Here is a 27593-nt window from a genome sequence, read left to right as displayed (position 1 = left end):
TCTCCAGGGTAAGGAGAACCACTGAAGAGTTTCAAGCAGAAATATGAATTGATTGGATTTGCTAGCTGGAAACATCTGTCTGTATGCCTTGCAAAGAATGGATTAAAGAGGGTGTCCAGTGGATAGTCAGAGACCCCAAGGACGCTATTGTACCTGATCAAACAAGGCGACTTGGACCAGTGGTGTGGGCAGGGAGACAGAAAGAGAAAAAAAGGGATTTGAGAAGCATTTAGGAATGAAATATATAAATCTTTGTGATCGACTAGAATTACATTGTGTCTAGAGAATGACAGGGATTTGTGAATACTTTCTTGACAAGTCTAATTACATTAAAAGTAGCTTTATTCAGAGAACTTATTAAGTAAGGCAACATTCATATAAAATAGAAATAATGTTATGCTGTTTTATAATTAGAACCTACTGATTTCTAAAAGTAAAACTAAAATATTAAAATAGTTATATTTCTTGCCAGTCCCCCTCTTATGTTTCTTTTAGGTATCAGATTAGGCTTCTTTTTAATTAGTCTCCTCCTTTTTAATAACTTATTATTTTTATTTCCTTTAAACTTAAGAAATTCATGGGAGATTCAAACACATTTTCTAAATCTACTTGAGAAAAGAAACAACGTTCTTTGGTTGCATCCAGATGTTCTAGCCATTAAAAATGGGGCAATTTTGTGAATGGAAAATTGGCTGGGTGGAAAATTCCCCTAATCTTGTTGTGATTACCTAAACTAAATTTATCCTATGTTGTGTCCTTCTAAATAAACACTACAATGCTCTGAAGAACAATATTTTTGTCTTGTCTTGGAAATAGATATACACATCATGGCTGTGCATGTTAGAATTGATCCATATTTAATTGCACTTTTGTATTAATACCTGACCTGTCTGCACCTAACCTGCCTAATGATTTTTCATTTTTTAATTATTATTTTCCCCTCTGTAAAAGTAATCAATACTTATTAAAGGAAATTCAGAAACTATGGGGAAAATGTAAAGAGAAAATATAATATTATGGTCCCTTTAGGTTATTTCTAGTTTTTGCTCCAATAAATAGTTTTGGGATGAATATCTGTGGTGATAAGTCCTTGTCTTTCTTCATTGATTAGCTTCTTAGATTCCAAGTAATAGAATTATTATAAGAGAATCTATTTATATATCCTCCAATTGCCTCCAGTAAAGTTGAACAATGGATACACATAGCAGAAGTATGCATAGGATTTGAGGGGTCAAAGGAGGAGACGTTCATCGTTTACATTATATATACTTCCAAAAGAGGGAGACAATATTGATTAGTGATCATTTTTAATGTCATTTTCTGCATTTATCACATTTCAACTGCATAAAGAAATTATGTAGTAAAAATACAATAACCAAAGTCAGAAGGTCCCAGTGGCACAGTGGTAAAGAATCTGCCTGACAATGCAAGAGATGCAAGAGATGTAGGTTTGATTCTGGGGTCAGGAAGATCCCCTGGAGTAGGAAATGGCAACTCTAATAATCTTGCCGGGAAAATCCCATGGGCAGAGGATCCTGGGACACTACAGACTGCGGGGTCCCGAAGAGTCAAACATGACTGCCGACTGAACACACACATAAAGTCAAGGAACAAAATAAAATCAGTTAAACACAATGTTAATTTCTATAATATATAAAGAATTTTCAAAATTTTTATTGAGCTGTAGTTGCCATTATAGATTATTATAAGATCTTGGTTATAATTTCCTGTGCTATACAGTATATCCTTGTTGCTTATCTTCACTATATTACATATAGTAATTTGTATCTGTTAATTCATACCCTTAATCTGTGAATCTATTTGTTTTGCATATACATTCATTTGTATTATTTTTTAGATTCCACATAAAAGAGATATGATATAGTCAAAGACATTTGTCTTTTTCTGTGTGAAATTTCACTAAGCAGAATAGTCTCTAGTTCCATCCTCGTTGCTGCAAATGGCAGTGTTTCAGTATTTCATTCCTATTCATGGCAAAGTAGTAATAATTATCCATTGTATATATACCGCATCTTCTTAATCCAATCATCTGTTGATGAGCACTTCAGTGGCTTCCATGTTTTGGCTATTTTAAATAGTACTACTTTGAACATTGGAGGGCATGTATTATTTCCAATTAGTGTTTTTGTTTTTTCTGGATATGTACCCAGGAGTTCCCAGGAGTACCCAGGAGTTCTGGATATGTACACCCGGGCTTCCCTGGTAGCTCAGATGGTAAAGAATCTGCCTGCAATGCGAGAGACCTGGGTTTGACCCCGAGGTTGGGAAGATTCCTCTGGAGATGGGCATGGCAACCCACTCCAGGATTCTTGCCTGGAGAATCCCAATGGACAGAGGCACCTGGCAGGCTACAGTCCGTGGGGTTGCAAAGAGTCAGGCACGACTGAGCAACTAAGTATAGCACAGCACCCAGGAGTGGAATTCCTGGATTATATGGTAATTTTATCTTTAATTTTTTTTAGGAACTTCCATATTGTTTTCTGTAGTTACTGCACAAATTTCCCTTCCTAGCAACAGTATACAAAGGTTCTCTTTTCTCCACATTGTCCAACACTTGTTATTTGTAGATTTTTAATGATGGCCATTTTGATAGGTGTGAGTTGAAATCTCATTATAGTTTTGATCTGTATTCTCTAATGATTAGTGATATTGAGCATCTTTTCATATGCCTGTTAGCCATATGTATGTTCTCTTTGGGAAAATGTTTATTCAAGTATTCTGTCCATTTATGATTGGATTGTTTGGGTAGTTATTTTTTATATTAAGTTCTATGGGTTGTTTGTATATTTTGTATATTAACCCCTTGGAAGAAAAGTTATGACCAACCTAGATAGGGTGTTCAAAAGCAGAGACATTACTTTGCCGACTAAGGTCCATCTAGTCAAGGCTACAGTTTTTCCAGTAGTCATGTATGGATGTGAGAGTTGGACTGTGAAGAAGGCTGAGCGCCAAAGAATTGATGCTTTTGAACTGTGGTGTTGGAGAAGACTCTTGAGAGTCCCTTGAACTGCAAGGAGATCCAACCAGTCCATTCTGAAGGAGATAAACCCTGGGATTTCTTTGGGGGGAATGATGCTAAAGCTGAAACTCCAGTACTTTGGCCACCTCATGCAAAGAGTTGACTCATTGGAAAAGACTCTGATGCTGGGAGGGATTGGGGGCAGGAGGAGAAGGGGACGACAGAGGATGAGATGGCTGGATGGCATCACTGACTCAATGGACATGAATCTGAGTGAACTCCAGCAGTTGGTGATGGACAGGGAGGCCTGGTGTGCTGTGATTCATGGGGTTGCAAAGAGTTGGACACGACTGAGCGACTGAACTGAATTGAATCCCTTGTCAGTTGCATTATTTGCAAATATTCTCCCCCATTCCATAGGTTGTCTTTTCATTTTGTCAAAGGTTTCCTTTGCTGTGCAAAAGCTTTTAAGTTTAATTTGATCCTGTTTGTTTATTTTTGCTCTTATTTATTCTTCCTTAGGAGACTGACCCAAAAAATATTGCTATGATTTATGTCAAAGAGTGCTTTACCTGTGAAGAACTTTTGTAGTTTATTCACATTATCAACACACACACACTCAAGACCAATGGTGGAATGAAAAAAAAATACATGAGCAGACAGATAGGTAACAATAGCTTCAAATCAACAAGTAGTCAGGGAAATACATATTAAATTAGCCATGAGATACCATGTTTCACCCATGAGCCCAAGAAAAAAAGATAATGAGTAGAACTACAGAACATATTATTGGTGGAAATGTGGGAAAAGATGTATTCCCATACTTTTTGGAAGTTTGAAGTATTTCAGTCTATTTAGGGGAAGCAATCTGATTATCTATTAAAATTAAAACCACCTGTGCATTGTAATGCACCAATCTATCTCAACAACCTAAAAGTTAGTCTATAAGAGCATTTTTATAGAAATGATGACTGCAAAATTTATCAGAAGAGTTTGCTGCTGCTGCTGCTAAGTTGCGTAGTTTAAGCATGGGAAAAAAGTGAATGTTCACCAGTAGATGAATGGCTGAGCAATATATCACATAACAGATATTGTGTACTCATTGTAAATAACAAAGAGTTATATCAGATGATTTGGAAACTTCCAGTACTTTGGACACCTCATGCGAAGAGTTGACTCATTGGAAAAGACTCTGATGCTGGAGGGAATGGGGGCAGGAGGAGAAGGGGACGACAGAGGATGAGATGGCTGGATGGCATCACCAACTCGATGCACATGAGTTTGGGTGAACTTCAGGAGTTGGTGATGTACAGGGAAGCCTGGCATGCTGCAATTCATGGGGTTGCAGAGTCAGACACGACTGAGCGACTGAACTGAAGAGGTATTAATGAGTAAGTAAAAAGCAAAAATTAAAGTGCAAAAAAATCATACTTTCAGAGGGATAGAAATCCCAGAATTTTGAAATCCTGTACATGTTTACAGGCCAAGGTAGTATTATACGAGGAAAACTATAGATTGATTCATTGGAGTGAATCATACTATTATTTTTTTTCCTCCTTTAAATTCTATCATAATTCTTTTTTTTTCTTTTTTGTTTATTGAGATATGCTTGCTTTATAATGTTGTATTAGTTTCAGCTGTACAAAAAAGTGCATCAGTTATGTGTAAACATATATTCTCCCCCTCTTAGATCCTCTTCCCACCTTCCCATCCCACCCCACGGAGCGCTGAGCTGAGCTCTTGGTGCTATATGTATAGCAGCTTCTCGCTTCGCAATTTATTTTACCAATAGTAGTGTATATGTCATCCCCAGGCTTCCCTGGTGGCTCAGCTGGTGAAAAGTCCACCTGCAATGTGGGGGACCTGGGTTTGATCCTGGGTTGGGAAGATCCCCTGGAGAAGGGAAGGCTACCCACTCCAGTATTCTGGCCTGGAAAATATCATGGACTATATAGTCCATGGGGTCGCACAGAGTCGGACAAGACTGAGCGACCTTCACTCATGTCACCCGCCGTCTCCCAATCCATCCCACCCGCTCCTTTCCTCCCTGAGTCCGTGAGTCTGTTCTCTACGTCTGCATCTCTCTTCCTGCCCTGCAATTATGTTGACCTGTACCATTTTTCTAGATTCCACATATATGTCTACATATATTTACATTCCACATATGTAAACATACGATATTTGTTTTTCTTTTTCTGACTTATTTCACTTTGTATGACACACTCTAGGTCCATCCATGTCTCTAACAAATGACTCAATTTCATTCCTTTTTAGGGCTTATGAGTCACCCTAGAGGCAAGTGGAAAAGCTGATATGGGGTGCAGGCAGAATAAAGATAAAAAGTAAAATAAAGTAGCTGCTCAGTCGTGTCCAACTCTGCAACCCCATGGACTATAGCCTACCAGGCTCCTCTGTCCATGGGATTTCCCAGGCAAGAGTACTGGAGTGGGGTGTCATCTCCTTCTCCAGGGGGTCTTCCTGACCCAGAGATCGAACCTGGGTCTCCAGCATTGCAGGCAGACGCTTTACCATCTGAGTCACCAGGGAAGCCCAGAATAAAGATAGGGAACTCTAAATATGAAAAGAAAAAAAAAGAAAAGGGAATATTGGCTTCAAAAAAATCTATGAGATGATCATATTTATATATAAGTAAAATATGAGCATGGGTAGCTGTTTTGAAAGTGTGTAAAACTTTTAAATGGAAATATTAATAAGGAAATATACTCCTGAAAATCGGACAAATCAAATAAGAATGTAGACCATAGCCAAGGAGAAATTTATTGTATTTTGCTTGATATCAAGGTTATTAAATTGGTCAAGGCTCAAAATATATTTGGTCATAATTTACCATGGTGCAGGCTAATGCTCTGTTACATCACAAATTAGGTCAAACTATCCAAAAAAATTTTTGATAAAAGTTTTGAAGAAAAGTACTATGAAAAAGAGCATATGCAAAATTTCAAAGTAGGTCAAACTTCTCATATTAAAATCTTTAATTAATGAGGTTGTACAGCAGAATAGTACTTACAGTACTAACTTAATAGGTAAATGAGTCATAGATTATTCATAGTAATAAACCTGTTCAGTTCAGTCGCTCAGTCCTGTCCGACTCTTTGCGACCCCGTGAACCGTAGCACGCAAGGCCTCCCGTCCATCACCAACTCCCGGAGTCTACCCAAACCCATGTCCATTGAGTCAGCGATGCCATCCAACCATCTCATCCTCTGTTGTCCCCTTCTCCTCCTGCCTTCAATCCTTCCCAGCATCAGGGTCTTTTCCAATGAGTCAGCTCTTTGCATCAGGTAGCCAAAGTATTGGTTTCAGCTTCAACATCAGTCCTTCCAGTGAAACCCAAGACTGATCTACTTTAGGATGGACTGGTTGGACCTCCTTGCAGTCCAAGGGACTCTCAAGAGTCTTCTCCAACACCACAGTTCAAAAGCATCAATTCTTCAGTGCTCAGCTTTCTTCACAGTCCAACTCTCACATCCATAAATACACTGGAAAAACCATAGCCTTGACTAGACGGACATTTGTTGGCAAAGTAATGTCTTTGCTTTTTAATATGCTATCTAGGTTGGTCATAACTTATCTTCCAAGGTGTAAGCGTCTTTTAATGAACCTGAAATAGTCATTAAGAATTTCAATAAGCTTTATTACAACACTCCTGGATTTAATACCAGATTTCCCAGTAAACAAAAATACAGATGTGTCCTTTTCAAGTGTGTTTAGATTTTCTATGTCTGAGTTCACTGATCTTTTCAATACTACTAACTTGTCAAATAAGATATGGGAGTAATAAAACTATGAACAAAACTTGAGCTATAGGATAGATTTATCCTTGGAATTGTGTGTCCCAGATTAGAGAAAACAATTTTAAATTAAAATCTGCTGAAAACATTTAGTTCAGTTCAGTTCAGTCTCTCAGTCATATCTGACTCTTTGCAACCCCATGAATCGCAGCACGCCAGACCTCCCTGTCCATCACCAACTCCCAGAGTTCACTCAGACTCACGTCAATCAAGTCGGTGATGCCATCCAGCCATCTCATCCTCTGTTGTCCCCTTCTCCTCCTGCACCCAATCCCTCCCAGCATCAGAGTCTTTTCCAATGAGTCAACTCTTCGCATGAGGTGGCCAAAGTACTGGAGTTTCAGCTTTAGCATCAGTCTTTCCAATGAATACTCAGGACTGATCTCCTTTAGGATGGACTGGTTGGACGTCCTTTCAGTCCTAGGGACTCTCAAGAGTCTTCTCCAACACCACAGTTCAAAAGCATCAATTCTCCAGTGCTCAGCTTTCTTCACACTCCAACTCTCACATCCATACATGACCACTGGAAAAACCATAGCCTTGACTAGATGGACCTTTGTTGGCAAAGTAATGTCTCTGCTTTTGAATATGCTATCTAGGTTGGTCATAACTTTCCTTCCAAGGAGTAAGCGTCTTTTAATTTCATGGCTGCAATCACCATCTGCAGTGATTTTGGAGCCCAAAAAATAAAGTCAGCCACTGTTTCCACTGTTTCCCCATCTATTTCCCATGAAGTGATGGGACCAGATGCCATGATCTTCATTTTCTGAATGTTGAGCTTTTAGCCAACTTTTTCACTCTCCTCTTTAACTTTCATCAAGAGGCTTTTTAGTTCCTCTTCACTTTCTGCCATAAGGGTGGTATCATCTGCATGTCTGAGGTGATTGATATTTCTCCCGGCAATCTTGATTCCAGCTTGTGTTTCTTCCAGCCCAGCATTTCTCATGATGTACTCTGCATAGAAGTTAAATAAGCAGGCTGACAATATACAGCCTTGACGTACTCCTTTTCCTATTTGGAAACAGTCTGTTGTTCCATGTCCAGTTCTAACTGTTGCTTCCTGACCTGCATATAGGTTTCTCAAGGGACAGGTTAGGTGGTCTGGTATTCCCATCTCTTTCAGAATTTTCCACAGTTTATTGTGATCCACACAGTCAAAGGCTTTGGCATAGTCAATCAAACAGAAATAGATGTTTTTCTGGAACTCTCTTGTTTTTTTGATGATCCAGCGGATATTGGCAATTTGATCTCTGGTTCCTCTGCGTTTTCTAAAACCAGCTTGAACACCTGGAAGTTCACGGTTCACGTATTGCTGAAGCCTGGCTTGGAGAATTTTGAGCATTACTTTACTAGCATGTGAGATGAGAACATTAGTAGAGCCTTTTAAAAGTGTATAGCATGTTCTGAGAATAGAAATCCAAGAATAGAAAGGCAAGAGTATTGAGGGATAAAACCCAACTAGGAATCAAGGGGCTTAGGTTTAAAAGGATCCAGTGTTCTCAGAAATGTCTCACCCCTTACATTTAAAAGTAATAATAGTAAGGTTCAGTTTCCAAAACTTACATTTAACTCTCCTGCATTGAACGGTCCCTCTTTTTCATTCTCCCTCCCTTCAGGACTGTATTTATTTAGCAGTGGAGGCTGCAAAAACATCTGCATGTCTCTGTCATGGGACAACTATCCACTTCTACCTGATTTGAAATTCTCAAAATTGAAGTCATTGGTGCCACCTTAGAGGTAGGTATCATATCTGTTAGATAAATCAAGATCATTTCCTCATGTCTAATGGTTTCCTAAATTTGCTCATGTCAAATACACGAAATACAAAGAGATGATTCTTTTAAAAGGATAGTCTAGGGACTGCGTTGGAGAAGGAAATGGCAACCCGCTCCAGTGTTCTTACCTGGAGAATCACAAGGGGATGGGGGAGCTTGGTGGGCTGCCATCTATGGGGTCGCACAGAGTCGGATACGACTGAAGTGACTTAGCAGCTAGGGACTTCCTCAGTGATCCAGTGGTTAAGACTACATTCTTCCAGTTCACAGGGTGTGGTTCAATCTCTGGTCAGGGAAATAATATCCCATATGCTATCGCTGCTGCTGCTGCTGCTAAGTCACTTCAGTCGTGTCTAACTCTGTGCGACCCCATAGACGGCAGCCCACCAGGCTCCCCGTCCCTGGGATTCTCCAGGCAAGAACACTGGAGTGGGTTGCCACTTCCTTCTCCAATGCATGAAAGTGAAAAGATTGGGTATAGCCAAAAAACAGCAAATAAATAAAGAACATTCTGATTTGGATGTTAAGAAAAAGGGGAAACTACCACCTGTTCTAAACCAGCCAGCACTACCTAAAGTCAGATTTCTAATCACATTTTCAGATTATCTAAATCAAGTGGTTCTCAGAGGTCACTAAACCCAGCATGGAAATGAACAAGTAATGGTATCTTCTTTACTTCTCTCTGGAGTCAGTGGAGAATGGATGAGAAGGAATGTTCACGTGTACCTTCTTCAAGTGAGTCTCTTATTAAGTAATCCCCACTACTTACCAACTTCCTTTTGTGGAGTTCATCTTTGGATACTAGCAACTCTCCTGCAGTATAACTGCCCTGGATAGTCCTAAAACTGAGCAAGCAGAACTCACAGCTCCTAATCAGAAATGAACTTCATTTTTCCCAATGCCTTTCAGTGGGATTGTGCTGTGCTTAATTTCTCAGTTGTGGCCACATGAACTGCAGCCCACCAGGTTCCTCTGTCCATGGGGATTCTCCAGGCAAGAATACTGGAGTGTGTTGCCATGCCCTCCTCCAAAGAATCTTCCCAACCCAGGAATCAAACCCAGATCTCCCACACTGCAGGCAGATTCTTCGCCATCTGAGCCACCAGGGAATCTCAAGGATACTGGGGTGGTGATAGGGTAGCCTATCCCTTCTTCAGGGGAACCTCTCAACCCAGGAATTGAACCAGGCTGTCCTGCACTGCAGGCAGATTCTTTACCAGCTGAGCTATCAGGACTAGGTATCAATATTTCCCTGACCTTGGAAAACTTCAGGGAAGTTCCATGACTTTGGCGGTCACTTTTAGGTAACGAAAATTTCCAGTTATTTTGAGGCTATAACATCATCTCAGTTTAGTAACTGATCCATCCAATCCAGTGAAACAGCCAAAAAATGTCAAACCTTCAAGGTTAATTTTCATCTCCTTACGTATGGACCTTCTCGGAAAAGGAAAGGGAAAATGATCAGTTTCCTCTCCTCTTCAGACAAACTGATAATCATGTTTCTGAGCTTTGGATGCATGTGGTTTGAAGGAATACAGAGACAGGAAAGCTCTTTCTTGGCTACCATTTATTTTCTCATTGAACATCTCCTGTGGACCTTTCTGGAGGCAAATCGCAGGTAATCTCTCACCAGCATTCTTTTCTAAGAATGAATGTGGTTTTTCTGTGTGGTCACTTACAGCTTTTCTCTCACCTCTAGAATCTGGCCTATATCTCCACTCACCCTTTTCTCATTGCCACATCCCTCAGGCAGTGCAAGATATACTATATTTATCCTTGTACAAGATAAATGCAATTCCACACACATAAAACTTCTACCTTTTGGGATGACAATTCAAGACCAACGTAGAACAAAATAACTCTCCTAATGTATCCTCCTCTAATCTCTAATCTTCTAACCCATTTATAATTTTATTTGGAAGAGCAGTTTAAGCCTCGTGGAATGAGATATTGTCTATCTCTTTTATAAGTCCTGTATGGTAACATCACATTTCTTATTGAAATGTAGCATCTATCATCATGGAAACTTACCCAGAACTAAAGCTAAAATAATTACATTTAAATAACTTATTATCTTGCCTAATTAAACAGATTTCTCAGTTAAGTTTTTGTTCCTGCTGATTATGCTGTAATGTTACTTTGGTATGTTTTGAAAGGGTTTCACCTTCTGATTAGACTGTTCTGTATTTTAAATTCTAACTCTTTTGTTCATAAAGTTGCAAATGACCATCAGAGCAACTAATTTAATCTCTGTTAGATCAGTGGTTGTCTGTAATTGTTTTTCATAGGTACTATTCTTCTTAGTAGCTAGCAATCAACAGGGCTTTTGATATTATGACATTATCTGGTATCTCATTTATCTAGAAATAATATTGAAAGTGGGGTAGATTATAAAATATAGTTTTAGTCTACAGATTTTCAAATTATTTTTGCTTTCAAAAGGGAAAGAGAAAGGAATGCAGCTCAGAAAACTCATAAGTGTCTGAGTAGTAGAGTTACGGACCCACTATGGTTGAATGTTGTTTGAGCTCCTGGACAGTTTGGGGTATGAGGATGTTAGCAGGCCAAAGAAAGCATGCTCCCAGGGATGGACTGCCTTCAGGGATGGCACTTATCTACAGAAGCCCATCACTTTTTGTAACACTTTATCCTCATTTCATTCCCATGACCACTACCAAGTGACTGGGAATATGGAAAACTTAACACCCTTTGCCTCTTAAATCCTTTGAAATATAGGCTGCCTCGAAATGTTCAGTGTTCCTCCCTAATTACAAGTCCTTTGGAAAATAAGCAAACAGGGAATTAAACAGAGGCTTTTTTAAGACATGAAACTGGAGCCAGTTATACAGACTGGAGTAAGTAAGAAAGAAAATCACCAATACAGTATACTAACGCATATATATGGAATTTAGAAAGATGGTAACGATGACCCTGTATGCGAGACAGCAAAAGAGACACAGATGTATGGAACAGTCTTTTGGACTCTGTGGGAGAGGGCGAGGGTGGGATGATTTGGGAGAATGGCATTGAAACCTGTATATTATCATATGTGAAACAGATTGCCAGTCCAGGTTCGATGCATAAGACAGGGTGCCCAGGGCTGGTGCACTGGGATGACCCAGAGGGATGGGGTGGGGAGGGAGGTGGGAAGGGGGGGTTCAGGATGGGGAACACATGAACACCCATGGCTGATCCATGTCAATGTATGGCAAAAACCACTACAATATTGTAAAGTAATTAGCCTCCAATTAAAATAAATAAATTAAAAAAATAAAAAAGACATTTTTAAGATAAAAGTCATTTATCTTAAACTTTCTTCTAATGCTCATTAAGATCATTTTGATTACTTTTAGACTTTAGCCCGCAAGAAAACATTTTGTTTTGTTTTCCAGGGTGGTTCTAAATTTTGCTGCACATTATTATCATCTGGGGAACTATAAAAAGTCCCAAGTCTCAGAGTACATTCCAGACCAATTAAAGCACAACTCCTGGGAGTGAGGCCCAGGCATCAGTTTTTTTTAAACTCCTCAGGTGGGTCCAATACAGAGCCAAGGTTGAGAACCACCACTGGAGCGTGAATAACTGTTGGCCTTGTGCAAATACAGGGAGGACGTAGGGATGTTCTTCCTTAGCTCTTACAGATAGCACTCAACACGCCAAGTGGATGCTGTTTTCAAAAATCCAAAAAAGGAAAACCAAAATGTATAAAATAAAGGGTGTATGACTTACATTTAAATGTCTTTTTTTAAAGAAAGTGTTCATCAAAGACTCCTTTAGAGAGTAAATTCTCTCCATAAATGCAAATATTCACCAGATGTACAAAAGTAGCTTGTAATAATCTAAGAAAACATGTGTGTTCTACTATAACCTCAATCGAATATGTCTCAAATCTGAATTTATCTCCCCAAAATTGAGTTGCTTTCCTGACATCAGTAATTCTGTTAATAATGAAATATTCACTGTTCCCTAGTCTTGACCTCTGAAAGACATTTGTCTTTATTTTATTTTATTTATCATTCTATGTAATAAAAGCCTGTATGCATCTCTTCAAAGTGATTCTACTTTCAGTGATTCTACTGTTTTTATATTACCTTCCTTATAAGGCCCACTTTTATTCCAGGATTATTGCTAAAGACTCCTAAAGTATCTTCCTGTTTTTAATTTTCATTAAAAATTCTACCATGTCCTGCACTTCTCAAAAATCTTCAGTGGTTTCCAGTTGCATTTAGAATAAACTTTATGATCTTTATTTTTTTTGTTTGTTTCGTTTTTCTTTTTTTAGTATAAATTTATTTATTTCAATTGGAGGCTAATTACATTACAATATTGTATTGGTTTTGCCATACACTGACATGAATCCACCACGGGTGTACATGTGTTCCCCATCCTGAACCCCCCTCCCACCTTCCTCCCATCCCATCCCTCTGGGTCATCCCAGGGCACCAGCCCTGAGCATCCTGTACCATGCATCGAACCTGGACTGGAGATTCATTTCACACATGATAACAATGTCATTCTCCCAAATCATCCCACCCTCGCCCTCTCCCATAGAGCCCAAAAGACTCTTTAGCCTGGCCTACTGATCCTCCACAATTTGACTTTACATTTGTATCTTTCACTTCTCCCTTCCAGAAAATGCTAGATATATTCCATCATTCTATGACTTTTTGTAATTTTTTCTCTGAAGAATATCCTCCTTACAGTTTTCTTTCCATTCTTATTTTACTCTCATGTAAGTCTCAAGTCAAATCCACTGTCCTCCAAACAGTCTTCCAGGCCAGGCTACCTGTACCTGTGGAAATCTCTTAATCTCTCTCTCTCTCTGTCTCTCATTAATTACTTACTGTTATTTGAGCTTTTCAGTGCTGTCTTTCCATTATCGTGTTTTCCACGTATGTTAAGTCCCATCTCCTCATCCATGGTGTAAGCTTCTTGAGGGTAGACACCTTCAGTGTTTTCTCCATATAACTTAACACTGTGCTATCCACAAAACAGATGTTCAGTAAGTATTTTATCGAATACAACATTTCATAAGGAAGAAATACCACTGATCTCTATCATGTTTCCTGAGCAGAGAATTTCTGTTGCTTAATCTTCTCAGGTAGGGATCTAAGTAAATTCTTTTCATGATAGACTTGGGATGAGAAAAGAGGGATAATGTCTCTCCAGCTTTCATCCACCCTTAAATGTTTCAGTGTCTAACACTTAAATAAATTATAGGACTAGAGATTAGAAGTAAAGAAAATGATAAATTCCTAATAATTTATTTTTAATTAATTTAATGGAAAAGAATACCGTGTCCCTAGGTAGAAAAATTAAACATTTCCAAGCTTTATTCCAAAATAAATAGTAGATTTAATGAAATCCTATCTATGCAAATGAGAGCTTGTAAAAATTATTCCAAAATTCACTAAAAAGATGAATATAAGGATAGTAGAGAAAACAAAGATAGCAAATTTCATTTTTAAAAACTAAAAATGATTAAGTAGTAATACTATTAAATATTTTTTAAAAGTAAGGTTATAGTAATTACAACAGTAGTTTGGGCCCAAAAACAGACATATAGAACAATGCAACACAACAGAGAACCCAACTGTACAAGAACTTAACAAATGATGAAGAAAATATCACAAATCAATAAGGTTGAGACTTATCCAATAAATGATGTACAGATAATTGACCAAGAATTTTAAAAACAATTTATTTAATCCTTCATTTTATTCACAGAAATCAATTTCCAAAATACTTAAATATAACAAACCTCTAAGGGAAAAAAGAACTTTCTGAGCAAAACAAATGTCCAAAAATCAAAATACAAAAATATTTTTGCTATAATCAAATAAAAACCTGAATTATAAAATAATTGTAAGATAAAAATACATTTAATTAACATAACTAACGAGAATTAGGGTTTTATACAAACTACAAAAACCAAACCCACAGAAGATTCCCTACAGATAAAAGGCAATTCATAGAAGAGTAAATTTTAAGAATGTGTAAAAATATTCAATCTCATCAGTTAAAGAGGTTTTGATCAAATTATAGTAGCCAATGTTTACAAGGATAAGGTGCAATCGGTGTGCTCATATTTTGCCATGGGGAGCTTAAGTTTGCAAAACTCATTTAAATTTGATATTAAGTCTTAATATTTTACCCAGGATTTGCATTTTGGGGCACATATTCTAAAAGCAATTCTAAATGTTAGGAGGGGAAATTGCATACAAGTAATTCTTCCCAGCATTATCTGCAATAGAAAAAAAAAGAAGAAGAAACAATTAAAATTTCAATAGAACAATATTAATAATGATATTTTTATCATCCAATGTTACACAGTCAATAAAAATAGTATTTAAAAAGACTATGGCATACAATGGAATAACATTAAGCCATCATTATGAAGTACTGATTCATAACGCAATATGGATGAACCTTAAAAATGCTATCCTAAGCAAAAGAAACCAGACACATAATGATCCCACTTACCTAAAATATCCAGATTAGGCAAATTCATTGAGAGAGAAAATAGATCAGTGGTTTCCAGGGACTGAAAAAAGAAATAGGGAATTATTGTTAATAAGTAGATGAGATTTGTATGAAGGGATGAACCTTCTGGAATTAGATAGTGATAATGATAACGTACTGCCTTGTGAATATGAAATCATTGAGTTGAACCCTTTAAAAGAGAAATTTTATAGTATGTGAATTATATGGACATGGGTTTCGGTGGACTCCGGGAGTTGGTGATGGACAGGGAGGCCTGGCGTGCTGTGATTCATGGGGTCGCAAAGAGTCGGATACAACTGAGTGACTGAACTGAACTGAATGGAAGTTATTTTTAAAGACTATACCAGTATGGAAAGTGTTCATGATATAACGGTGAGAAACACATAACAAAAAATTATATAGGCAAAATACAACAATTCCTTAAGTGTAAAATATAAAATTTTAAACAACTTAATATAGGAGGAAACAGCTATAGGGAAGAAGAGAATGGACTGGTAAAGTAAACAGAATGAGGTGAAATAACTTTGTTATTTGTAATGCAAAGCTGTGTTTTGGTAGGCATTCTTGGAGACATCTTGCAAGAGGTTTGACAGTATCTTCCTAAAACAAATGATAATCTGTGCTTAGCCATTACTTCCCTGGTCATCATATACAAGTACTCAGATGACAAGCTGACTGAAAACATTTTAATTAATAGTGTAGCTGTTTTAATTTAGGCACCTATTCTATATCCTGAAGGATGATGCTGTGAAAGTGCTGCACTCAATATGCCAGCAAATTTGGAAAACTCAGCAGTGGCCACAGGACTGGAGAAGGTCAGTTTTCATTCCAATCCCAAAGAAAGACAATGCCAAAGAATGCTCAAACTACCACACAATTGCACTCATCTCACATGCTAGTAAAGTAATGCTCAAAATTCTACAAGCCAGGCTTCAGCAATACATGAACCATGAACTTCCTGATGTTCAAGCTGGTTTTAGAAAAGGCAGAGGAACCAGACATCAAATTGCCACCATCAGCTGGATCATGGAAAAAGCAAGAAAGTTCCTGAAAAACATTTATTTCTGCTTGATTGAGTATGCCAAAGCCTTTGACTGTATGGATCACAATAAACTGTGGAAAATTCTGAGAGAGGTGGGAATACCAGACCACCTGACCTGCCTCTTGAGAAACCTGTATGCAGGTCAGGAAGCAACAGTTAGAACTGGACATGGAACAACAGACTGGTTCCAAATAGGAAAAGGAGTACGTCAAGGCTGTATAGTGTCACCCTGCTTATTTAACTTATATGCAGAGTACATCATGAGAAACACTGGACTGGAAGAAACACAAGCTGGAATCAAGATTGCCGGGAGAAATATCAATCACCTCAGATATGCAGATGACACCACCCTTATGGCAGAAAGTGAAGAGGAACTAAAAAGCCTCTTGACGAAAGTCAAAGAGGAGAGTGAAAAAGTTGGCTTAAAACTCAACATTCAGAAAATGAAGATCATGGCATCTGGTCCCATCACTTCATGGGAAATAGGTGGGGAAACAGTGGAAACAGTGTCAGGCTTTATTTTGGGGGGCTCCAAAATCACTGCAGATGGTGACTGTAGCCATGAAATTAAAAGACGCTCACTCCTTGGAAGAAAAGTTATGACCAACCTAGATAGCGTATTCAAAAGCAGGGACATTACTTTGCCGACTAAGGTCCGTCTAGTCAAGGCTATGCTTTTTCCTGTGGTCGTGCATGGATGTGCAAGTTGGACTGTGAAGAAGGCTGAGCGCCGAAGAATTGATGCTTTTGAACTGTGGTGTTGGAGAAGACTCTGGAGAGTCCCTTCGACTGCAAGGAGATCCAACCAGTCCATTCTGAAGATCAGCCCTGGGATTTCTTTGGAAGGAATGATGCTAAAGCTGAAACTCCAGTACTATGGCCACCTCATGCGAAGAGTTGACTCATTGGAAAAGACTTTGATGCTGGGAGGGATTGGGTGCAGGAGGAGGAGGGGACAACAGAGGATGAGATGGCTGGATGGCATCACTGTCTCGATGGACGCGAGTCTGAGTGAACTCCAGGAGTTGGTGATGGACAGGGAAGCCTGGCGTGCTGCGATTCATGGTGTCGCAAAGAGTTGGACACGACTGAGTGACTGAACTGAACTGAACTGAATGGTACTGGATACTTTGATCTTTGTTTTTTGAATGTTGAGTTTTAAGCCAGGTGTTTCACTCTCCTCTTTCACTTTCATCAAGAGGCTCTTTAGTTCCTCTTCACTTTCTGCCATAAGGGTAGCGTCATCTGCATATCTGAGGTTGATATTTCTCCCAGCGATCTTGATTCCAGCTTGTGCTTCATCCAGCCTGGCATTTTGCATGATATACTCTGCATATAAGTTAAATAAACAAGGTGACAATATACAGCCTTGACGTACTCCTTTCCCAATTTTGAGCCAGTTCATTGTTCTATGTCCAGTTCTAACTGTTGCCTCTTGACTTGCATACAGATTTCCTAGGAGGCGGGTCAGGTGGTCTGGTATTCCCATCTCTTGAAGAATTTTCCACAATTTGTTGTGATCCACATAGTCAAAGGCTTTAGCATAGTCAATGAAGCAGAAGTAGGTATTTTCTGGAATTCTGTTGCTTTTTCTATGATGCCAACGAATGTTGGCAATTTGATCTCTGGTTCCTCTGCCTTTTCTAAATCCAGCTTGACATCTGGAAGTTCTCAGTTCATGTACTGTTGAAACTTAGCTTGGAGAATTTTGAGCATTACTTTGCTAGCATGTGAAATCTCACTTTCTTTTAGAGACTCACAGTTTCCAAAGAGATCCAACCCTCTTCTTCCACATTAGCATTAGCTAAATTCTCCCTCTGTGGAAAGAAACGAAGCCCACTTCTCCCCTTTTTAACTAGTACTTCATCTTCCTTCTCCACTGGTTCTCAGAAAGAGTAGCTGAAGCCATAAAGCCTACTTGTTTTATCCATGCCTTGTGAGCTAGTGATCCTGTGTAAAGACATACTCATTAAAGCAGAGAGAAAAAACCGTCTGTTGATTTCTGCCTCTATTACTAGAAAATTAGTTTCTTATCAGAGTAACATACCTAAACTTGCCTAATTCCTAGAGGTATTAATAAAATCTAAAATTAAAAGCCAAATATTTGAGGCTTATGCTTTGATTTTAGTCAAAAAGCATCTGCATTTTAAAAATCATTCCCCTTAAGAAAATTCTTAGAACTGTTCCAGATGTGTTATCATTTGTAGCTGCCAGTAAAATATGTGAGTGGATATTTCTAGGAATCACAGAGTAAAAATGTTCCTGCAGTGATGTGAAGAATTTGGCAAGTGGTGTACAGCATGTGACACATTATTTTCATTTTCAGAGTTTGTTGAGAAATTGTTAAACGCCCAATTAGGCATCGCTTATCCCCAAACACTTACTTCCTGGCAATAAGTTTATAGATTTAACTCACTTGAGTGCTTTTAAGGATCCAAAATATATTCTAAGGAATGAGTTTGACTTCTAAATACAAAGTAGAAACTTCTCTAGGAATATTTTTTTTCCGTGTACTATTCCTCATATGTTTCACCCACTACTTGATAGTAAGTAAATTGTTCATTGTTTAAACCATTAGGATAATATTCTTCATCAGAGGCCTGCTCCACCTGGATTGAAATCCCAAGTCCCTTTCTGTCTGCATAATGCACTTAACCTCAAGTTCCCAAGTTTCCTGATCCATAAAATGGGAAGTTTTTTTTCCCTTTGGGGAATACACACACATACAGGGTATGCATACATGCATGTATAATTTCTTTGGAGGGAATAGTTTTGTTTTTTTTTTTTTCTGTTGGAGGTTTATTCACTTGTCTAAACCACTTAATACAACTATGACAAAGAAAAGCACTAGTCTAAAATGTTAGTTATAGGTGGGGGTGAGGGAGAGCCTAGAGGGAAAAAAACATGTAGGTGGCTTCCCAGGTGGCTCAGTGGTAAAGAATCCGCCTGCCAATGCAGGAGACACAGAAGCCACAGATTCAATCTCTGGGTTGGGAAGATCCCCAGAAGGAAGAAATTGCAACCCACTTCAGGATTCTTGCTGGGAAAATTCCATGAACAGGGATGCCTGGCAGGCTATAGTCCATAGGGTTGCAAAGAGTTGGACTTAACTGAGCAAGTGCGTACACACACACACACACACACATGCAATACTAAATAAGAATCATCTGTTAAGGCAGAAGGCCAGAGTACAGAGCAAATGGGTGGGGAGGTCTCATAGATGAGGAGGACAGAAATTCCACCCAGGGTGGAGAGCCATACAAACGGGACTCAGAGTACACCACTCTACTTGCCAGACACATATAAATGAGAATCTTTAAAAACTTGAGCAAATCATTCTCAAAGTAGAGCAGGGTCACGAACACACAATCTCAAGCCCTAGGGCTTGTCTGTTTCCTGTTTCGCATCACAAAATCATCTAAGAGCCAGTAAGGAGTTGCATAAGCTTCCTCTTCCTTTTCTCTCTTCTCTGCTTTAAATTTCCTCTAAGTGTATTAAAAAAGTACAATGAACCACGTTTTATGGAAGCCCTTTGTCCTTAGCACTCTTGTTCATTGTACTGCCTTTCAAGGTGAAAACAAAAGGAACCTAGCTAAAGTTGTTTTAAAATTAAAAATCAATTTAGTTGCCATGAGTATTGAAAGCAATGATTTATCTGAAGTGCTTAACAGGGTGTGGTTAAACAGGCAAGGATGCTAGCTGTATTATTTTTTAACCATGTTCAGGACATTAACTGGCATCCTCATCCCCAGAAGAAATTAAGTCTCTATCAAGCAGAAGTCACCTGCTCTCTTTCATTAGAAATATAAGACAAATGTTCTTCTTTTCCCATTTTAAACCCTAGGAATATTAACTCTTACATAGCTGGGTTATGGAAGTCTAGAGTCTCAGATGCAAGGATTCTTTCTAGTAAAGATTTATATTGTCAGTTATCTGTATTGAAAGGTTTGTTAATAAATAATTACATATTGTGCTGGATGCGTGCACACCCTCTCAGTCATGTCCAACTCTTTTCACGGCCCCATGGACTGTAACCCACCAGGGTCCTCTGTCCATGGAATTTTCCAGGCAAGAATACTGGCAGGGGGTGCCGTTTTCTCCCCCAGGGGATCTTCCCAATCCAGGGATCAAACCCAGGTCTCTCTCATCTCCTGCATTAGCAGGCAGATTCTTTACCACTAGCGTCACCTGGGAAGCCCCAGTTATCTATTATAAAGCATATAATTCTTTTATCTAGACACCTTGGATGGAATCTGTCATTCTATTATGAAGTTACAAATGTGTAAATCTGTGTACCAGCTTTATGGTTTCTTTAAGACAATTAAAAAATACAAAGGAAAGTTCTTTTTCTTTCTGAAACAAAAATATAAAACACTTAAGTTACTCCTATAACATTTATGATTTAAATCTACAATAGAATTATTTTTTCATTTTTTTCCATGTAATTAAATCACTATATGGGCTTCCCAGGCGGTGCTGGTGGTAAAGAACCCACCTGCTAGTGCTGGAGACATAAGAGATGTGAGTTCAATCTCTAGGTCAGGAAGATCCCCTGGAGGAGGGCATGGCAACCCACTTCAGTATTCTCGCCTAGAGAATCCCATGCACATAGGAGCCTGGCGGGCCACAGTCCATAGGGTCACAGGAGTCGGACACAACTGAAGCGACTTAGCACGCATTCACACTATTGAGTACTATTTTTTTCTCAGTCATTTCCTTTTTTAAAATATGTATCTATTTATATGGCTGTGTTGGGTCTTGGATGTGGTACACAAGATTTTTTTGTGTCCTGTGGGATCTTTAGATGTGGCGCCTGGACTTAATTGCCCCACAGCTTGTGGGATCTTAGTTCCCCAACCAGGGATCAAACCCACTTCCCCTGCCTTGCAAGGCAGATTCTTAACCACTGGACCACCAGGGAAGTTTCTCTCTTAGTTATTTTCTATTCAGCTATGAAATGTATTTTATAAGTGGAGCAAGATGGTGTGTTATAAACACACCATATTTTTTCAGTTCATAATTAGATTATAATATAAAAGTCCCTGATATTAAAATACAGAATAATTTAGTGAGAAAAGTCTGAGATTTCTAACCTAGATTTCAATCTGAAGTGAATTGTTAAATTTCTGAGGGGCCTTAAAGCAATTTTCTTAATCTTGTTTTGCCTCTGATTTCTCATTTGTAAAATGAAACTAATAGCACCTACAGTTTAGGGATTACAAGTAACAAATATAAAAGACCTAATTCAGTGTCTGTAATACAGTATTTGTTTAGCAAATTGTAGTTACCTTGATTATCGAGAGAGAAAGACATTATGAGGAGTGACGGAATTAAGATGTAAAATGATCTCCATTATCTGAAATAACAGTACAGGTTGAATCAAATTAAATGTAATGGTGCTTTTAGGATTCTCCAAATGCATTTGTGTGGTTTAAGATCTGGGGAAATGAAAGCTAAAGGTTTAGGACTTCACATCCTTTAATATTTTAAATTAAACTCTATTAAATCTAGGTCATCCACCATCCACATCCTGTTTTACAGGATCCATGCAGAATTGAAACCAACTAGCAAGACACTTAAAATAATTCAATTAATCAATTGTGGTGGACTGTTGATATGTTTTTGAGGGCTGAAGGATGATTTTACAGTACTTATTTCTCCTTTCTAACAATGCCCAAATTTCTTTTTAAGGAATTCACACTTCCCCCATTGTATATGGCCTTGGGGGACTGTAACTAGGTGCCCTAAGTTCCCCTGGACAAGGACAGACTCACATACCAAGATGGACCATTCAGAGACTTTCTCCCTGAAATATGACCCCTGAGTGGAGTGACATAGAAACTGAAAATGGTTCACATTTGATTTTTCCCCAAGTTGCAGAATCCCAACTACACCTTTCCTGTGACTTCACTTTCACTTTTCACTTTCATGCATTGGAAAAGGAAATGACAACCCACTCCAGTGTTCTTGCCTGGAGAATCCCAGGGACGGGCAAGCCTGGTGGGCTGCTGTCTATGGGGTCGCACAGAGTCAGACACGACTGAAGTGACTTAGCAGCAGCAGCAGTGCTTCCAGCTGCAGAGCAGCCTTGGTTGAACCTGTTTCCAGCTCTGCTTCTCAACTACCTATAAGTTATGTGAGCCTTTCAGTAGATTCCTTCTTGTCCACATTAGCCAGAATCATCCATTTCTGTTTACAACCAAAAAGCCCTCGCTGGTACATCAATCCAATTTTAATGAATGTTTTCTTAGAGCAGGCACTAAGTTAGGACATTGTATAGGCTACAGAGATTCATAAAGCATGGTGACTATTGCAAATGCACTGGGGAAACCAAACTTAGATCCATAAAAAGAAATTACTATGGAAAGCAATGGATAATAAGTATCAAATAAGTAGAAAAATAATACCCCATAGTGGTTTAGAGAAGGAATATACTTCTGAATACATATTTCTGAATATATTTTATTGTGGTAAAAATGCAGAATTTGGAGCCAACAATGGGCTTCTAAGTCTCACCTCTGCCAGTTTTTATCTGAGTCCCACCTCTGCCAGTTTACATCTGTGATAGGCGCATTTCTCAGATTCTGATCCTTCTCCTGCTGCAGCAAATAAGAAAGTAGATTTTAACACATTTTGTAGTTGCTAATGACTATTATGAGCTAAGCACAGTCAGCAGTTTCATAAGGCGAGCCAGTCTGTAGAAAAACTAACATTCATTGCATGCCTAATACACATTAAGCACTGTAGTAGATAAAAAATTTGAGTCTAATGCCAATTCTATGAGGTATGTATAATTATTGTTTTGCAAATGAGAAAACTTAGACTTATTGACATCTGGTAATTTGCCAGAGGTTGTAAAACTGGTAATTGACATATCATGAATTTGACCTACATCTAACTCCCAGTTCTTTGCCATTTCCAAAAGATGCTATTTCCCTGACAGTACTTTTAGACAACATAGGATTGTAGGCAAGAGGAATATTGTGATCAAAGTTACGTGTTTGGGCCTGTCTGCTTTCATTTCCTGTAAGTGTTAATAGCATCCTCCTGATAACCTCATCAAACTCTTTACTCTCAGACACAGGCAGAGATGTGCCAGGTTTGTAAGTCACATGAAGTGCAGGCTTTGTGACAAGTTCACCATTTCATCTGGGATCTAGATCTCCAGTGATAATACCTGTGAGGGCACAAAGTGGATGCATCTTCTCAGAGAATGCTGTATTTTGCCCTGGCATATAGATGAAAAGTGGGCTCAGCAATGCCATGATAGTCGCATACTGCGAAGAATATGCTACTTTTGTTTTCCCTTTTCCTCCAATTCAAATATAGTACAAGTCTTCTATCTAGCGTGTTTTGGAAATACAAGGTTCCTACTGGCAAATGTCAGGTCATTGACTAAAGTAAATTGTTACTACCCAGAGATCTTTCAGGTCAGGCACCACAGGAAACACCAAGTAAAAGGAACTAAGGGAGAGTTGAAGTATCTGGATCCTGATAGCTGTATTTCCATGGGAAATCTTATGAAGCCAACATCTGGGATTTTTTCAAAAAAATTTAATGGAATGAAATCCACATCTCATCAAGGCTAGAACACCTCGAATGGCCCAAAATATAGTGATTGAGATACTAATCCCATTAACTGTCTTATTCTGCTTATTACTCACAGATTCCTAAAATCAATTGTTAAATGGCACAAACTTTTCAATTATTTGTGTCATAATGATCATACACAATTGAATACATTAATCAGTCATTAAGTTTTATGAATAGGGTTAAGATGTTTAATGGACCAAATAAGTCAGGATTGTATTACGATATAACTTTACATAAATGTTCGGTTGTGTCCGACTCTTTGTTACTCTATGGACTGTAGCCCACCAGGCTCCTCTGTCCAGGGCATTCTCCAGGCAAGAATACTGGGGTGGGTTGCCATGCCCTCCTCCAGGGGATCTTCCCAACCTGGGGATCGAACTCGCATCTGCCTGCATTTCCTGCATTGCAAGCAGATTCTTTACCCACTGAGCCATCTGGGAAGTCCACATAAATGTTATTCATTCATAAAAATACCCACTAGCTGTGCAAAGTAGCATAGCAGGCGTGGTCTTGAGTTAGTAACCATCAGAGTTACACTGTGAGAAGAATTGGACCTCTGGAGAATGAGATCAGTTCAGTTCAGCCGCTCAGTTGTGTCTGACTCTTTGTGACCCCAAAGACTGCAGCACATCAGGCTTCCCTGTCCATCACCAACTCCCAGAGCTTGCTCAAACTCATGTCCATCGAGTCAGTGAGGCCATCTGCATATCTGAGTCATTCTGTCCAAATGCTGTGTTGCTGCTATCAAAAAGCAATAGATTAATGGTTAAGTGAAATATTCATCTATCCATGTATTACTTTCTTATGAAAGGATGACAAAGCCTAATATTTTTATTGAGTTTATTTTAATCATATGGTCATTAATATCTGTTTTTAGAATTGATTTTCATGGACATGAAAGATTATGGATATAGACTTTTTGATTTGGCCTAGAAAATATCACTTACAGCCAAAGTATTGCGAAACAAATAAGCAATATAAATTCATGTCATGTGCTTGCTTGTTTCCTGATATAGACTTCTTTCTGAGTTAAAGCCATCGAGTTATACATTGCTTTATCATGCTCCTCAGAGTCACCATATACTCTTTAAAGCATAACTGATCCATATAAAAACAGTCTATAGAAAATATTTTTCATTTACATTTAATATCCTAGCCTTCGTTTGCCTACCTATGGTTTTACTAGCTTAATAGCCTTCATCTTTCCCTCTACATTTTTGACCACTGTATTTGTTACATATTACTACTTAACAAATTAACCCCAAAATATTCAGCTTAAATCAATAAACATTTAGTAACCAGTCCATTCTGAAAGAGATCAGCCCTGGGATTTCTTTGGAAGGAATGATGCTAAAGCTGAAACTCCAGTACTTTGGCCACCTCATGCGAAGAGTTGACTCATTGGAAAAGACTCTGATGCTGGGAGGGATTGGGGGCAGGAGGAGAAGGCGATGACAGAGGATGAGATGGCTGGATGGCATTACTGACTCGGTGGACGTGAGTCTGAGTGAACTCCGGGAGTTGGTGATGGACAGGGAGGCCTGGAGTGCTGTGATTCATGCGGTCGCAAAGAGTTGGACATGACTGAGCAACTGAACTGAACTGAACTGAACCCATAGTTTTTATGAGTCAAGAATTTTGACTCACCTTAGCTGGGCCCTGGGACTCACAGTCTTACCCAGGATGTTGGCTGAACTGCTATCATCTAAAGACTCAACTGGGAAAGGATCTCCTTCCAAGCTCACTCATGCTATTGGCCAGAGGCCTCCCTCAACTCCATGTCCATCAAAAGGGCATCTCCGTAGGGAAGCTCATAACATCTGACTTCCATCAGAGCCACCAAGTAAGGGAGCAAGATAGGGTGAGAAAGATGGAAATCAGAGTCTTTTGCCATCTAATCTTGGAGGTGATGGCCCAACACTGTCTCTCTGTTCTATTAGAAACAAGTCACTAGCTCCACGCCACACTCAAAGAAGTTGATTTCCAGGAAGCAGGATTCTAAAGAATCAGGTCAGAAACTGCCTCCTACATTCACCAACATAAATGGATAAGATCCACAAAGTGCATCTTTTGCACTTTGAATATCCCTAATTACAATCAAAGTCACTTATAAAATATTTAAATACAAAGAACAAAGGGGAACTTCCACCTAATCTGGATTCGCCAGTGTATGTACCTCTCTGATTGTTGTTGTTGTTCAGTCGGCCACTCATGTCCAACTCTGCTACCCCATGGACTACAGCAGGCCAGGCCTCCCTGTCCCTCACCATCTCCTGAAGTTTGCCCAAGCTTGTGTCTATTGTATTGGTGATGCTTCCAGAAATCTCATTCTCCAATGCCCTCCTCTTCTTCTCTGCTTATTTCTTATTAACTACTGCAACACCCTCTTAATGAATTTTGATCAAATTCATCATGCCACTAAGAAATATCAGGATTATAGCTTAAGCATCGTCTTAAACTAAAATGCTATTGAAAGGATTTTATAGATATAAAAGTAGCACTGTCTGTGGAAGATTCTGAAAGAGATGGGAATACCAGACCACCTGACCTGCCTCTTGAGAAACCTATATGCAGGTCAGGAAGCAACAGTTAGAACTGGACATGGAACAACAGACTGGTTCCAAATAGGAAAAGGAGGACGTCAAGGCTGTATATTGTCACCCTGCTTATTTAACTTCTATGCAGAGTACATCATGAGAAACTCTGGGCTGGAAGAAGCACAAGCTGGAATCAAAATTGCCAGGAGAAATATCAATCACCTCAGATATGCAGATGACACCACCCTTATGGCAGAAAGTGAAGAGGAACTAAAAAGCCTCTTGATGAAAGTGAAAGAGGAGAGTGAAAAAGTTGGCTTAAAGCTCTACATTCAGAAAATGAAGATCATGGCATCTGGTCCCATCACTTCATGGAAAATAGATGGGGAAACAGTGGAAACAGTGTCAGGCTTTATTTTGGGGGGCTCCAAAATCACTGCAGATGGTGACTGCAGCCATGAAATTAAAAGACGCTTACTCCTTGGAAGGAAAGTTATGACCAACCTAGACAGCATATTAAAAAGCAGAGACATTACTTTGCCAACAAAGGTCTGTCTAGTCAAGGCTATGGTTTTTCCAGTAGTCATGTATGGATGTGAGAGTTGGACAGTGTAGAAAGCTGAGTGCCGAAGAATTGATGCTTTTGACCTGTGGTGTTGGAGAAGACTCTTGAGAGTCCCTTGGACTGCAAGGAGGTCCAATCAGTCCATCCTGAAGATCAGTCCTGGGTGTTCATTGGAAGGACTGATGCTGAGGCTGAAATTCCAGTACTTTGGCCACCTCATGCAAAGAACTGACTCATTGGAAAAGACCCTGATGCTAGGACAGATTGAGGGCAGGAGGAGAAGGGGAAGACAGGATGAGATGGCTGGAAGACATCACTGACTCAATAAACTCCGGGAGTTTGTGATGGACAGGGAGGCCTGGCGTGCTGTGATTCATGGGGTTGCAAAGAGTCGGATGCGACTGAGAGACTGAACTGAACTGAGCTGTCTAAGTATGACTCACAAAGCCTTAGAGTTTTCCATTATAGTTTGTACTTTTTTCTGTTCTTCCATCTAGTCAATTTTAATTTTTCAATTTTAATGACAGTGAAAGTAGTTTAATGGAATGGTATAGGAGAAGCAAAATATTTTGAGTAGTGAAATGTTTATTCATATTTAATTGAAAGTACTTTTCTGCTGCACAGGGATGAACTGAAGATTATATGGCAAAAAGAGAATCAGAAACTATTATAGGACTCAGCATTTTTAATTCTCCCGAGTAGTTCTGAAATTGACTACAGATGTCATATATATCTTCTGGAACACTTTCACCATGTCATCTATGAACCATACCACTCCAAAGGGA

This window comes from Budorcas taxicolor, chromosome 5 (genome assembly GCF_023091745.1).
Source record: "Budorcas taxicolor isolate Tak-1 chromosome 5, Takin1.1, whole genome shotgun sequence".
Classification (NCBI taxonomy): Eukaryota; Metazoa; Chordata; class Mammalia; order Artiodactyla; family Bovidae; genus Budorcas; species Budorcas taxicolor.
This window is presented reverse-complemented; position numbering follows the sequence as displayed.